This window comes from Falco peregrinus, chromosome 11, assembly GCF_023634155.1.
Source record: "Falco peregrinus isolate bFalPer1 chromosome 11, bFalPer1.pri, whole genome shotgun sequence".
Classification (NCBI taxonomy): Eukaryota; Metazoa; Chordata; class Aves; order Falconiformes; family Falconidae; genus Falco; species Falco peregrinus.
The window spans coordinates 19,249,439-19,264,714 of record NC_073731.1 but is presented as its reverse complement, the minus strand read 5'-3'; the positions used below and the strand labels follow the sequence as shown (position 1 = coordinate 19,264,714).

The 15,276-nt window shown below is 38.8% G+C and overlaps 1 long non-coding RNA gene across 1 annotated transcript in view; it reads right to left on the bottom strand.

Annotated features, from left to right (window-relative positions):
• Positions 1 to 15,276, bottom strand: part of LOC114012529 (uncharacterized) — a 141,332-nt gene that overhangs the window by 60,999 nt on the left and 65,057 nt on the right. The gene's annotated exons all lie outside the window — the stretch shown is intronic.

The following is a 15,276-nucleotide window of genomic DNA, read 5'->3' as shown; positions in this document are numbered from 1 at the left end:
TTTACAGTATACTTCTGCCAAAAGTACATCCTTATGCCAAGGTTATATATCACTGCCTGAATGTGAAATATTTTTAATTTTTAATTTCAGAGCTATATTAACTAATTTTAAGTAATTGCATGATTACTGGCAATTAGATTTTTCCTATATTTAAACCGCTTGCACTCCCACTGACTTCCCTGTATGCAAAGCTGGTGCTCTTTGGGCCATACCAGCACAACTTTTGCTCAGCACAGTCATTTTCCCCCAAGGAGCGGTTAACATGGAGATCTATGTATTCTGTCCTTTTGAGGAACTGTAGTTAAAACATTTATAAGCACAACACACAATCAAGTTAGCAAGATGGAGCTGTTTCCATTTGTCCCTGTGCTGTAACTGCAGAGTACAGGAACTCTTGAATTAGCATTTGCTTTGTTTATCCATGAATAAACTAATTGATTTACCTCATTTATCTGGAGTTGTGCATTTGCAGAAACCTGAATGTAGAGATATGAAAGATGTTAACACATGTTGGATTCTGATCTCTTTAACTTTGAGAATTACTCTAATGCAGTATTCATGTATGTACAATGACAATCGTAGGTTAAGAGGAGAGTTGTGCTGCTTCATCCTTGCTCCAGCTGATGTTATTCCTATCTCTCTGGATGAAGTTAACAGCGTATCTTAGATTATCTTTTCCTGGAAATTGAGAGGAATTTGACAAAAATTTTGCTTTCAGTAAAGTATTAGAATACACATTGTGACAGGAATCAACTTTAAACCAAAACATAATGGGAAGATATTCTTTACTGGCATGTCCTCATCTTATCTTCCTTAGTGTTAAACTATGAAGTATGTGGCACTTTGTTTACAGAATAGTTATGTAAACTTAAAAAAAAACTTTATTAAATCATTCATCAGCCTGTTAGAGAACTTAACATAAGATGTAAAAATATTGGTGGGGTCTTCTTGTTGAAGACACTTCACAACACGCCTCTAGGCACAGATGTGCATTAAGGCATGACTGCACTTACTACCCTGATGTGCATACTCATCTGAATCCTTGTGTGGTTTTACAATACGTGCAGGACGTCTCATGGCTGACTCACATTATGTCCACGCTGCAATCAGGATGTGCAATTCCTAAAGACATTTCTTTGGAGGCTTCAACAGACCTAGCCCAAATAGTTGCAACTGTGGATAGTCTGAAAATGGGTGGCAACTCCTTCAGAGGAGTTTGTGCCTCTGAGCTTTATGACACTTGCACCTATAGGAGAGGCCTTTGTCTTTCCTAGCCATGGACTTGCAGAATCTAGCTAGGAACTTTTAAATGTGTGGGCTAAGACATGTGCAAGGGAGAGAGCAAGCAAGGGCAAATGGAAACAATGGGACCTTCTAAAATCACTGTTGCATGCAGTGCATGCTGTTTTCAGAACTTATCTTCTGACAAAAAAAAAAAAAAATCTATAAAAATATAATAGCGTGCCAGGTTTTGTTGAACATGACCGTTTCAGGTTTGACACATGCAATGGACAGACTCCACATAAAGTAACTTCCTTTAATTTAATCCGTTAATTTAGTGACCTGCACACAATGTAGTCTTACTCATGATCACTTTCCATATAGCTCACAGGCATACAATGTTACAAGGAAGAACTTCCTTCTCACAATGCCCTCTGGTGCAATTATGACCTAAAATATGCTGGGAATCAACAGCAAGCATACCTTCGATGCCAGTCTCATTTGCCACTCCATTAGAGTGGATAAATTGAATAACAGTAAATGACCCAAGGCAGGATGAAAGCAATGGTTGCGAAATAAAAAAATAATAAATGAAAATACTGTGGAAGACCCAGCAGAAGCAGAAATTCACTTAATGATTAACACTCAGCTTGAACAGCAGCAACCTGGAAAGGAATGCTGTAGTGAAACCTTATAGCTCAGTGCAAAAGTGATCAAGAGAAAGTCTACACATTGCTGCAAAAGTTATTTCTTAATAAATGTAATTTAACACTGCCACAGATGTACAACTAAATTTTTATGTCAACCCCCAATTAAACAGTGGCAAGACAACAAGAGTTCAAGTTCATGGCAGTTTGTTTTGGTTTGGGGTTTTCCCCCCCCTTCTTTGTTCTGTCATTGTTTGAAATTGGCCAAGCAGCCGAGATGATTTCGAATCTGGAGAGGGTGAATGGGTAAAGCCAGCCTGAAGTCTACTTCTAACCTGCAAAAGGTGCAACTTCACATAACCATTTACATCCAGCTTCCCTTGAACAAAAACTGGACTGGCCAGAATGGATCAGACCCAGTTTAGCACCAGATAGCTGGGGGCTATCAATACTAGACCACTCATAGTGGTTTAAGAGCTCAGGAGCAGGCAAAAGGGGGACTGACTCTCTTCCCTTCTAGCTCACTGCAGCACTGATTGCAGGAAAATATGCTCAGACCTTGAGATGAGCTTAATGCTGCTGCAGTTACATTAATGTTACTGTAGTTCATACAACTGACAGCAAGTAGACATGTTGTTTGATGTAATGGTGCTTTCCAATGATAGCGTAGACTCCCTTCTAAGTAACTGATGAGTGGTCCAAGCCCCAAAACAGAATTCTTAATCTAGCCAATGGTATTATAATTGGAATATGCTTGTTACCAATTTATAGAGCTACTGAGGCTTTCCATGCTCCAAAGGTGTAATGTTCCTTGCAGGTCTGAGTCGTCATTATCCCACTGCTTATACTCTCTTGGGAGTTAATGAATCTTGTATTCCTTTTCTTCACAATAAATACAGTTTTAACAGAATGATTCACCTTTAACTCTTCTGGCTGTGAAAGTAGAGAAATATCTTTTTGAACTCTTACTCTATGCCAATATCTGCTACACAAAAGATAGATAGGAATAGATCACTGCACCAGAACTTTGGTGAGAAACACCTGACTTTGTGGAGACACAGTTAGCAAAGCCGCAAGTTTTCAGAAGCAGCCCTCACTTCTGCATATTTTCTGATTCACCTGTGATTTTCAAGAACCTCTTACTGAGTAAAGCAACTCTCTACCAAACAGTGCTCATAAGTATTTAATTTTGGTGTGTAAATATGACCCTGCAAGCCAAATGCTTAAATTCCTTAATGGGTATGGACCCAACAGCTCTTGCCTGTCTGCACAGAAGGGATCTAATTTGCTTTAATTAAAAAATATATTCCTCCATTGGCTCTCCTGGGACCTGCCTATGGTTACTAAACTAGGCTTTCTGTATAAACCTGTCTACATATATTCCTCGCTCGTTATGAGGCACATGATTGTATCTTTTTAGAAAAAAAAAAAAAGATAAGTTCACTTTCACTGTTACAGTGGCAAGAGGATATATTGCAGCATTTTTCTCTGCTTAGAAGACAACTCAGGCCCCACTCTTAAAAGGACTGAGAATCCATAGCTCTGCTTGAATACAGTGGGAGTGACAGCAAAACAGATGAGTGTTCTTCTAATTCTGTGATATACAGAAAAAAAACCCAGAAATATGGGCAACTTGAGAAGCTGTCAAAATATTAATGTCCTATTAACTCAGTTTGTTCTTGTTACCTTTTTGTCTTAGACAGCTCAACTCTTCTAACCTACTGCAATGCTTTGACAATAGTGCTGAATTCCTAAAACTTTTTCTGTTTCTGAATTCTGATTGCCCCATGAACATGTGATGCCAACAGTACCCTAAGGGAGCAACAAAAAGTATTTGAATAGCAAGGTATTCCACAATCTTCTCTCATCAAGGAACCTGGGCAGATACTAAAAGCAAACTGATGCCAGAACCTGGTTCTGTGTGTTAAGAACAGGCTAAAGGTATATGAGAAAAGTTGAAAAGAGAGATAGAAAGTAATAAGAAATTAGAAGTACAAGTGAAAAATATCCAGTCTAACACATCGGCTCAGTGCATACAGATAATTTTCTTTCAAGATTAAAAAAAATAACAAACAAAAACCTGAGAAATAATTTTCTTGGGGAGGTGGGGTGTGGAAACCCTGTTTATCAACATTCACCTGTCTTTTCTACCTCAAGGAGACACTCTTCATCTTCCTGGAGCATCAGTCCAATTGGCTGGTTATTTCAGTTCTGTGGATATTCTTCTGATAGCTATAATGTAGATTCCCATGCCAGATACTTGAGTTAATTAACTTGTGGGCTGCTAGTGTCAGACTTGTTTAGTGTGGGGAAAAATAGCTGACAACAAATCATCACTGTGTGAGATCTTGATTATTGTTTGGATGCAAACAGCAACATGCTGGCACCGCCTTACAAGTGTTTTCAATCACAAGAGGGTGTTCTAATGCTAACACAATGATGCTGGCTTTTTTTAGGAGAAAGGACTTGGATCATTGATGGCCCCTAGTCTAACATACTTACTTGTTATTTATTAAAATCTCATTTAGGTAATTCTGTCTTCTCCTGTGTGGTCATAGGGTTAAGGGCCCAGATCCTCAGTATTTAAAGGAATCTCTAATAACCTCTTGCCAAAACACAGGGATGACCACTGAGCATACTAGACATACAGTCCATACTCACACAAATGTTACATACGTGCATTTCATTGGTTAGGGAGATTAACTTGAACACAGGATGAAAAAATACCGGACATCTCCTCCTTTATGTGTGTCTGTCCAACCTATTACCTCTTTCAAGTAAGTGCCACAGACAGTGCCACTGTCCTTTTGAGGAAAATATATATTGTTCACTGCAATTATCCTTGCTTTCGGTCTGCCCTCCACTTGATACAGATAAGCATTATATCAGAGTATCATTCCCCATGAAGCAAAGAGTAGACAAGAGATGTCCAGAGTTCATAAGGCACAGGAATACAATGTCAGTACAACGCAAGAATTTTCTGTGATTCATCCCTTCGCAATCTTTCCAGCTTTGGAGTGAATTTTGGAAAGGCATGGTGTTCTCGGATAAGATATTTAGATTCTGTGGTGTTAAGATCAAGGAGATAGGCACAAATGTATATATTTGCTTTTGCACTTCTATCTGGACATTCCTGCAGTTGCTTGTTGCCTCATTTTAAGTGTGGTGATAGTCAGATTCCACCCAGTAACGTGGCTAAGTGCTGGTTAGAAAATAAAAGGGACAATTATCACCTGAAATGGTGTGTTAACTGTTTTTCTCACCTTCATCAAGATATCCTGTTGAAAATACCTTCATCTTTGTTCCCCTCATATCACTCCATTATTTTAGTAACAGAAACTATCCAACCTTCTAATGAAATACACTAGTACCAAGGCAATCTCAGTGACTGGAATAAAATTATATGGAAAATGTGGCTTTCCTATGTATATTTTCCACCAGGGTTTTGCAACTTCCGTAGTCTGATCAGGAAAACAAAGTGAGGTCGTAAGCCTGAACCTAGAATCAGAAACCTAGCTGAGTCAGGATGTAAAAAAGCCACAACTTATATCTCCGAGGATACTTCAATGACCTGTTTTGACCTCAGGAAACATTGCTTCTGAATCATCAAACCTCAGTAGGTTGATAGCTGTAGAATCATGGTACGATAAAGAAGGTTCTGTGCTTTGTGAATTTGCACAAGCAGCAACAAACAATTCTAGCATGTAATTAGCTTCTTTATATGTAATTAGTACAATACGTAATTTAGAAGTCTCGGAGTTAATTATACAACCTGCATGCCTGAATTTATTCCATGGGTAGCAATTTGTGCATTGTGTTGTATACCTGGAATCTGTAAACAGAAAAGCTTTTTTGGTGATGAAACATCTCTGGAAGCATGTAAACAGACCAGAAAGTAGACATGGGATTCTTCTGCATATTTTTTTAGGGGAAGCAGATAATGGTAGATTTTATGAGATGTGGAAATGCAATAAAAAATGAAATGCAACTCTCAACCTATCCTTACTGCACTCAAAGACATGGAAAAGCTGTAACAGAAAAGCAATGAACATGATAATAATTTTAGCTGTGACTTGCTTGAAAAGATCTTGATACAGATCCTCTCTTGTGATATTAACCAGACTCACAACTTTCCCTGTTAATTTTTAAGCCTCATACATAACTCAAAATGTAAACCCAAATTTATATTCTTATTTCTCTTCATCCTCAATGAAATAAGGATGCTCACTGAAAATAATAATCATGTACTTTCAACAGTTACATTCCTCCTGAAACATAACCATTTCAGCTTGGGATTGGTGCATCTGGACTGCTAAACAGTACCACGGAGTAAATCTATTTCTTCAAATAATTTGGAAATTTGTGGGGAAGGTAAAGAGCTGGGGAATTCAGAGGGGTTTGAATTATTCATTGCAAATATTTAATCTACCAGTTTCATTAGATTACAAGGATGTAGCCAAACAGACATGATGAGGCAGTTGGACATGGGAAAAAGAGAATTTTTTAAAATACCATTTTGTCAAATGCACCTTCTGGACCGATTTTCTATTGCACGGTGTGATTGCTTCTGCCAGCTCATCACTGGGACCACTCAAAAGTGTCTGAAAAGAAGCAGTTTGGGTCCAGATACGTTTCCAAGACTGATATTACAAAAATGGCCTGGTAAACTGTGGGAGAAAAGTAGCCAGGGACTCTAAGCCTTGAAAGTGATCCGTGCAAGTCAGGACAGTATCAGGTGTTACACTGATGGTGTTAAATCCAGTGGTAGACAACTGCGGAAATATTTGTTCAGGACAGCACAAAACCAAGCCAGCTAAAAAAGCATCACATATCAAGTGCTCAGAGCACAGAAGGGAGATGGGGACCAGTGTCTGTTACTAGTTACAGAACATAAAGCAGCATAAATCACCATGATAATTCCTATGAGACTACAAAAATTTGATTAAGTCAAAGTTTTAAAGTGGTAATAAATATAACAGTACAGAATGTAATCACTGTCTAATTATTTCTTAAAAATAGAAATCTCACACTGAAATAAGAACATAAAATAATTCAACACCTACTTCAAATAGCCATTAAGCAGAAATTCTTGTGTGATAGCTGCAGCTCTATCAGCCAGAAAAGCTGCAATTTAGCAAAATAATTTCCTTTAATTAAACAGAGAAACCTATCAAATTCACAAAATTCACATACTGCCTTTTAAGATGCCAGATTTGCTACCTTAGGACAAGCAATGTACGGGCAGGACACTGCACATTTTCAGACTGTTATGTTTCTTCCAAGTAATGCATCTGCAGTCTAACCTGCTCTTTTAATAAAAGTAATCTGGACATGTATACACTCTTTAAGCTCAGGCCACGAAAAAGGGCAAACCACCTTTAGGATTTGAAGCTGTAATGCTTCAGACTGAGTAGAAGTCCTGATTTTATTCTGAAGAATTCCATTTAACAACTTCTTTTTACACTTTTGGGAGGAACAATAAATGAACAGGAAAGTTATGTATGAGGTTACCTAGGAAAGTGATGGAAAGGTGTTACTGTTTGGAATTCATTGAGGGTAAGACAACCATGTTCACTCTGGATCCAAATTAATGTTAGCCCTTAATTTAGGCACAGAGATCAAGACTGAACTAAAGACAGCGGGTTCCCTTGCACAGAAAGCTGTTGAGATGTAGTTGTAGTAGTGTTAATTATGGCTCCCACTCAAAACTGGGGCTTTCCAATGCTGAAACACATGGAGACATATATCCTGCTCTGCAAGGAGACTTTAGAAGTGATAACCTGGGATACTGCTAAGGCAGGGTTTGTACAGTGAGAGAGAAACTTTTTGGGCCAGATGGTATAGTCAGAAGAAACTTTTTAGGCCCACAAATGTGTTTTCAAGGTGTAGTAAAGTTTTCTAACATTTTCTCATCTATATTAAAAGACTTATTTATTGCTATGCTGATGGTAACTGATGCAGCTGGGTCCAGAGAGAATTGTCCCAACGCTTTAGATACGCAACTTTAATCCCTCTTTGATAAGCGTGCAGTGTGTATCTACTTTTCTGTACATTACAGAATCAGAGGCCTGAGCAGTCAGCAAGTTAAGCATTATCTTTTGTTCTGACGAACATAGGAACTTTATATGAATTAATACCATAGCCACTTCCCCAAGCCAGGAATTTCCTCCTCACCACATAAGTTCACAGGTCAGATAGATAGTCAAGGAGCATATTGCACAAATCATGCATGTGAGCAAAAGGGTTCGAAATAAAGTGCTAGTATAATACGTTTATAATAAGGGATAACCTCCCACTCACCTCGTGGAACTCTCTTCTCCCCATGATTTCTGATGGAGGCTTTCCGCATACATGGGGCGGAGGGGGTGGAGGGAACCGGCTGCTAAATGCAGAATTCCTGTAACTCAGGACACTGTTAAACAAGACTTCTGACTAAATAGTTGAGAGTGGGCAGCCATCACGCTTTTCATTCTGAAACAGCCTCCCTCCTCAGGTTTCTTTTCCTTTACGGTCTAAATTGCAGTGGCCATGACTGGAAACTGAATGACGATGCCCGAACTTTTCAATGCAATTTAGTTACAATGGCTCAAAAGCCTTTTAAAAAGCCTTCTCTGAAAGACATTATGAAGTGTGTGTAAGCAGAAATAAGGAACCAAATTTGTAAGTTTTGCCTAAATCAAACATTCAGCACCCTATAACAGCAGTGTGATAACTAAATTACTTTCCTTCCCAGTAAAATGCTCCTAAGGGGACAGCTGAGAGGGGAAAAAAAAAAAAACAAACAACAAAACCCACCTATTTTCTGTGGCTCTTAATATATTTATATATATATTTTTTTATTAATCTTTAACTGTTGCTATGCCTGGCCTGTTTTTGTGGCTGGTGTCTGCAAATGTTCGCAGGGTTGGGTTTTACTGGCAAACATATCAGCAGAAAGCAGGGTTTGGGGGAGGGGGAGAGTGGCAGACATGGCTTTCCAGAATGGAAGGTTTCGTTTGCATCTGCCAGCCTGCGTGCCAGAGCTGCATGTGCGCACACGTAGGCAGAGAGCAGTTAGACAGCACAGCTTTTATTTCCAGGACTTAGTAGTTGTTTATCAATGTAAAATATTAACCCTTCCAAATCAATTTTCTTGCAAACATCCTGAAAGTAACTAAAATGTATCAGATAAATTACTCACTGTTTCATTATTCGCTCAGCTCTGCTTATGTGGGTGTGCTCCCATCAGCATTTTAAAAGTCAGCCCAAATAATGGGGATTACCTATGAGGACAACATGAGCTAATGATTCACCAAACACAGTTTTGAAATCAGTAACAAGTGTGTTTTTAAAAACTACTTTCTAGCCTCACTCCGAAGCATATTAACATAAAATGTCCCTATACTACCTAACAAAGAATGTTTTGACAGTACCTTTGACAGACTTTTCAAAGTCAGCTTGACTGTTGGCCACTACCCAGGACAGCAGGACTCTACAAATGGTACAGTTTCTCTCTCGATCAAAATTTCAGCTTCACGTGTGCACCCATAATGGATTTCTTTAGTATGAAGTTCTCACTGGTTTCAGTCCAGAAAAGGTACAACTACATATCCATGACAGTATAATTATAGTTTCTAAGCAATTTAGGCTAAAAACTAGAATCCCTTGATTTCTGCTACCAGGTGTCACTAAGGACCAAGCACTGCTACAGTACTTGCTCACTACTAAGAATGAATTTAGCCTGTGACAAATGCCATGGACTATTTTGGGTACTCTTAAAGTGTTCTCAGACCAGCCAGCTTTTAATTTGACATTCTTCATGGCAAGCATCTCACCTCTGGGCTGATTTGAGAGAACCAAAAGCAAAATCCAGTAAGGCAACAGTGTCTCAAGGCTGGAAGCACTAGAAACATAGGAAAGCTTTACCTGAGAGGATTTCTTCTCAATTTTCATAGCAAAAGAACGTGCTGGTAAACCTGCCAAACCAAAACTAGCTGATGCATTTCTTTGCATAAATACCTCTTTATCCCTACTCTGGTAGACCTTGTTGACCTAGGTCAAATATGAACAGATGAAATCCAGATGGCAGATGATTTAGCTCCTACAACTATTCACACTGAATCATAGAAAGTCAGATACTTCATTAAAATCCCAAAGCTAGTATTTATCTCGAGGGCATAATATAGTCCACATAGTCAACAAAAAAGAGAATGTGTTCTTTCCCCCTTAGTTCTAAATTATTTGATTCCCAAGGAGCTCACTGGATAGTGTATAATAAATAGTACAAAAAGGGCATTTATTATGAAAACATTTGATGAGAGGAAGTAAGATGATATCTATATGCAACTTAAGGATCTTAGATATATTATGTTACAAGCAAGAAGCATGGATGGCAGTCAGAACTCTACTCATCCTTCTCAAGAATAATAAAATCCAACTTCTTCCCTGATAGCATCAATGATCAAAAGGCACAAACAAGCTTTCTATGCTAATGATTGCATTGAAATACTTCCTTAAGTAGTTTAACCAATTACAAGGAACACCAGCCAATAAAAGGAATCTTAATAATGGTTTAGTTATTCTGAATTCTTTAAAAGAACTATGTAGTTTTTGCTCATTTTTTCTTGAGACTTTACTTGGTTTCCAGTTTTTTAAAATAAATAAAAAAACCCAACACAACAAAACCTTCCCAAACTCTTAGAAAGTATGAAGCTACCAGCCTCCCTGCTTTTATTTTTATTAGCTTAATTTGTGAATCATTGAAAGTTAATATATTTGTGGTTCACACATGAAAAAGGCGACTTGAAAGTTTAAGTAATATGAGTCTCTCTTCTATGTGAGCTCAGAGGGAAAGGATTTCTAATTGCTATGAACTGGCAAGGACAGCAGAAAACCTCTCAAAATGAAATCACATTTCTGTAATTAGATTTCATTAAGAAGCAGTGTCAGGGTTAAAGTCTGTTTGAAGTAACACAAAAATCTTTCAATAAAAAGTTACTGTGTTTTATTCAGATGGGAGTGGAGAAACAAGGACAGTTTATGGTTCAGGAATATATTGCCTGCAACATGTTTAGAAAAAAAGCATTCTTAACTAAACGTGTCCTCCAGTGCTGATTAGATTAATACTTGGCAAAATTTAGTCATTATACATTACATTAACAGAAAGTCACACTCAGCTGTGAACTCTATTTAGGCCATATGTTGAGCAATCAGTGCTGCAATACAGGAGGATATGTTGAGTAACTCCATGGTCAATTCAGAACTAGCAGGAGTATCACATATGTTACTGTTACCAGAAGCAATGCAGGCTGTTTAAAGGGCGTGCTATTCCTCCGTCAGCTTTTTTAGCTCTAGAGTTAAGCAAAAAACAACCCTATCTTTGTTTCTCATTTATATGGTGTGATTTTCTTTTTTATGTAAAAAAACAATAATATTGCGGAAACACAAAACAGGTTTGGTCAGGGGTTTTGTCTGGAGGGCTTCCTGACCTGTTTCTGCTGTGTCTTAAATTCACATGCCATGATGTGGGACTGGCCTCATCTCTGGTACAACAGGTAAAGTTCTGCCCCTCAGCTGGGCCCGCAGCTGACTGCCAGAACGCACGTCCTCTGCTTCGCTGCAAAGTCCAGCTTAAGCCACATGCATGCACTTCATTAGACCAGGCAGAACATATTAGTCAGGCCCAGCTTGGAAAACTACCAGGGAAGTCCTGCATGACAGCTACAGACCAGGTGACTAGTGAGTCACAAGTCTCCCAAAGCAACATTGCTTTCCAAGGGGAATTTAATTCTTGCTCAGCCAGTCTGCAAGGTATGTTTGGAAGGCAGTCTGGCTAAGCACTTGTGGGGCCATGCTCTGTGTTGGTTCCTACTAATTTCAGACTTCTGATGCCCTTTATATTAACCTGCAGAGTACTCAGCTGAAAGGCAGTGCCCTGCTAACAAGCCTGCTCATGCTCTGGATAGAGAATGAAATCATGGAACAATTCACTTTTTTCTTATTTTTTCTTTTTGTTTTCTTTGGTCAGGAAAAAAAAAGGAAGGTATTTTGAAGTTGAAACTTCAGGGGGTTACACACCACTCTCATAATGTTAACACCCATACATAAACAGAAGCACACATACTCCTGCCTTTAAAGGGGCTTGGTTTTATCTCAGAGCAGAACAGGAATGTTCAGGAAAATGCAAAAGTTTTGCAGGTTAGAAAAGCATTTCCCACACAGCTCTAGCCTTAGTAATGAGAGGCCTCCAATGGTATTTAATATTTCAAACAATTTTGGTTTCAATTAAATTAATAGAAGGGAAAACAAAAACGAGGCTGGGAGGGTGGTAATTTTTTCCTATCCTGAGGGAAAATTCAATTACTTAAATTGTTCTTTTGCAGAGGAATGAAACAATTGCTGCAAAGGGAACATTGGAAAATGTCATCCAATCTGCTTCTGAAATGCAGTATATGCAGTGAAGCACCATTTGTGTGGATCCCACCAATTCACTTCAATTTAAAACACCAGTCAGTGTTTCAATTTCAGTGTTACTTGAAAACTATTAGTATTATTAACAGTCAGGGCTCCACTCCCACCCCCTTCCCAGAGGCACCTAAATGTTTTAGGGACATGAACCAGTGAAGTTTTAAGTATGCTTCTTCACTAGGCAACTTAAGCTTTTCAGTTCATTCCTCAGAGGCAGTTTAGGCACACAGGTTCTCTTGCCACCTCCAGAGCTGCCTTGGAAGGCTAAGCCCCAGTGACTGAGAGTTACTGTTGTAAAATACAAGATTACTTTCAGTCTTTAGGAATAAAGAGGTAAAGAAGGATACAATGCTGCTTTCCAAAGATGGATATTAAGATTATGTCCATACAACCAGCTGTTGCATATCACCGTACAGCAGCATTTAACACCAAAGCACTGAATGACTATTCTCCAAGGCTGTAAGACACTACCAATCCATACAGTCAACTGGGTTCATTAGTTATAACTGAAGGATGTGGTCTAAATATGATCCCTGAATTGCTAAAAGCTCTGGCAGGTCTCAACTTGGGATTCTGTGGATAGCTCTGCAAATGTTACTCAAGATCTAGTCCATTGTCTTCTGGAAAACGTACACACAATAGAAGTATTTTCAGAGGGATGATTCACTTTCTCTCCCCTTGCTTTTAGCAACAATTTTTTTTTGTAGCTGGTAAGAAAAGTGCTAGGAATTCATATCTAGCAGTCAGGATTGTTGCTCCAGAACACATCAGTGAATACTCTTTCAAAAAAAAAAGTGAATGAAACGAAAGCCGAGAAAATAAATACTGTAGCCAAAATCTTCTGAAATATGCCAGCCTTCAGCTGGTTCTTGTCCTGTGGATGCTTGTTCTACCACAGGTACTGCTTTCTAGAAAGCACGGCTAATAAGATAAACTCCAGAGAGAAAAATCTCAAAATAACATCAAAGAATTCTGAAAAATTTACATCACTGTAAGTATTTATATTTCAGAAAAATAATCTAATTTTCACTAAACAAGTAACCATCCATTTATTCTATATGTGAACAAATGCATGTCATCAGTTTCTTCACCAACTTCAACTATAAACACAGCCATTAATTTAATTAGTTTCAGTAGGCTTTGTCCTCTTCACATCTGAAGCAGTATGTTCACAATGACAACCTTTGCTACTAAGTGAATCTCACATTCACACTGAGAGTGCCAGAGTGCTTTTAAAATCTTGACTCTGTTTTTTCTACTTCTGTCATAAGTCTGCCTGGTTAAAAAAAAAATAAATGCAGCCGAAAGGGGCATGTTCACTTTCAGAAGTCAATGAAAGAGAGGGAGGATGGAAAAGAAACTCTTTAACATTGCTCAAGAAAATACTTTTCAGTCAAACTCCAGCAGTGTACTGCCTAATTCCTGTCTGCAGCAGCCCAGTTAAAGCTGCCTGTGCTTAGGGGCGATTGGCAGTCTGCTCTGGGTTCCTTCACAGCACTGCTAATCTCCACTAATACTCTCCCATGCTTCATTTAATTTCACTCTCAGGGCCTTTTTTTTCAAATTCTTCCTCAAATCTTAAACCAATGCCCTCATTGTTTAGGATTCCTTTACCCTGACAAGGCTGACCTCAGATATCCTCTCCTCTTTCCTGCTCTGTAACTCAGGCAGTCCACTTATTCATACGGTAACCGCACATAATGGCCTCCACATTAATTAAGTAATTTTGGTTCTTTAAGGTACTACAGAGGGGTTTTCAATCTCCCAGTGCCTTTCAGGCCAATTGAACTCATTTTTTTGTTAAACAGGCCAGAGAGTACAGGGAAGAAGAGCCAAGGAGAACATGCTCGCTCTCCCTCTGGGCCATTCCTTTCATGCTGCTTCAGGGTTAGGCCAAAACAACATCAGCAAGTCTAATTTGCCCTAGCAGCGGATGGGAAATGACTAAAAACCCTGCAGATTAATTTGTGTCAGATGTATGCTTTAAAGCAAGTGAGACCAAGAGAGAATGAGAGAGCATTTACAGAAAAACACACTCTTGCTGTGGGACTCAGAAGTGGGACTCTTGTTTCAGATCTCTTGGGAGCTGAGTGGCCCTGAGAAAAAGAAAGAAGTCCACCTTTGCTTAATGTTCTCCTTCTGTCTTTCATGCTTTTCAGTAATCAGACAATTCAGCAAAAAAAACCCAGAGGGATAAAAAGAAATATAACTGTATAATGCATGATGAGGTTTCAACAATTGCTGGCCCTTCTAGCAAAGATGGGTTTGCACCGTACAGAGAAGATGGACATAAAAAGAAGGGGTCTGGAGATTCTTTTAGGAGTGGGTGTCCCACATGATTCCAGAAAAGCAAAAGGTAGTGGAAACTCCATGGTACTAAAAAAAAAAAAAGTAATTATTAATGTTAGATAATCAATACTGTAATGGGACAGAGACTGGAGATCAATATATGAATGATACAGAGACACTGCGACTGTGACAGTCATAGGGAAGCTTGGGTCCAAACCAGTTTTCCCATTGAACCAGTAGACCCAAAGTTACTACCTGATAGCCAGACATGATTAACCAGGTGTGGTGTTCTGATGGGAGGAGTCCTGGAGTGGCCTATGGAAATCCACCAGCTGCAAGTTAGGTGCTACTCAGTGTGACAGTAGGGAAAACCAGAATTTTGATTTTTTTTTCTTTTTTTTCTTTTTTTTCTGTATATGATTAACACATGAGCTGAGAAACAGCATGACTGGCAATGGTTAGACATCTTACTGGTATTCATAGCAAGGCCAAGAACAGTCATCTCTGTGTCCAATCTCTCTGGTTAATGGTGTTGCAATATTGGAGACAAGTCACGTGTGGTTCTACCACTCTGCAGTAACCATTCTGTTGCTAAATAAAGCTGACTTAATTTTGTGCATTCTTAGAACTCATATCCAATCTGATCTGCCCACCACATCTAAAAACTTTTGCT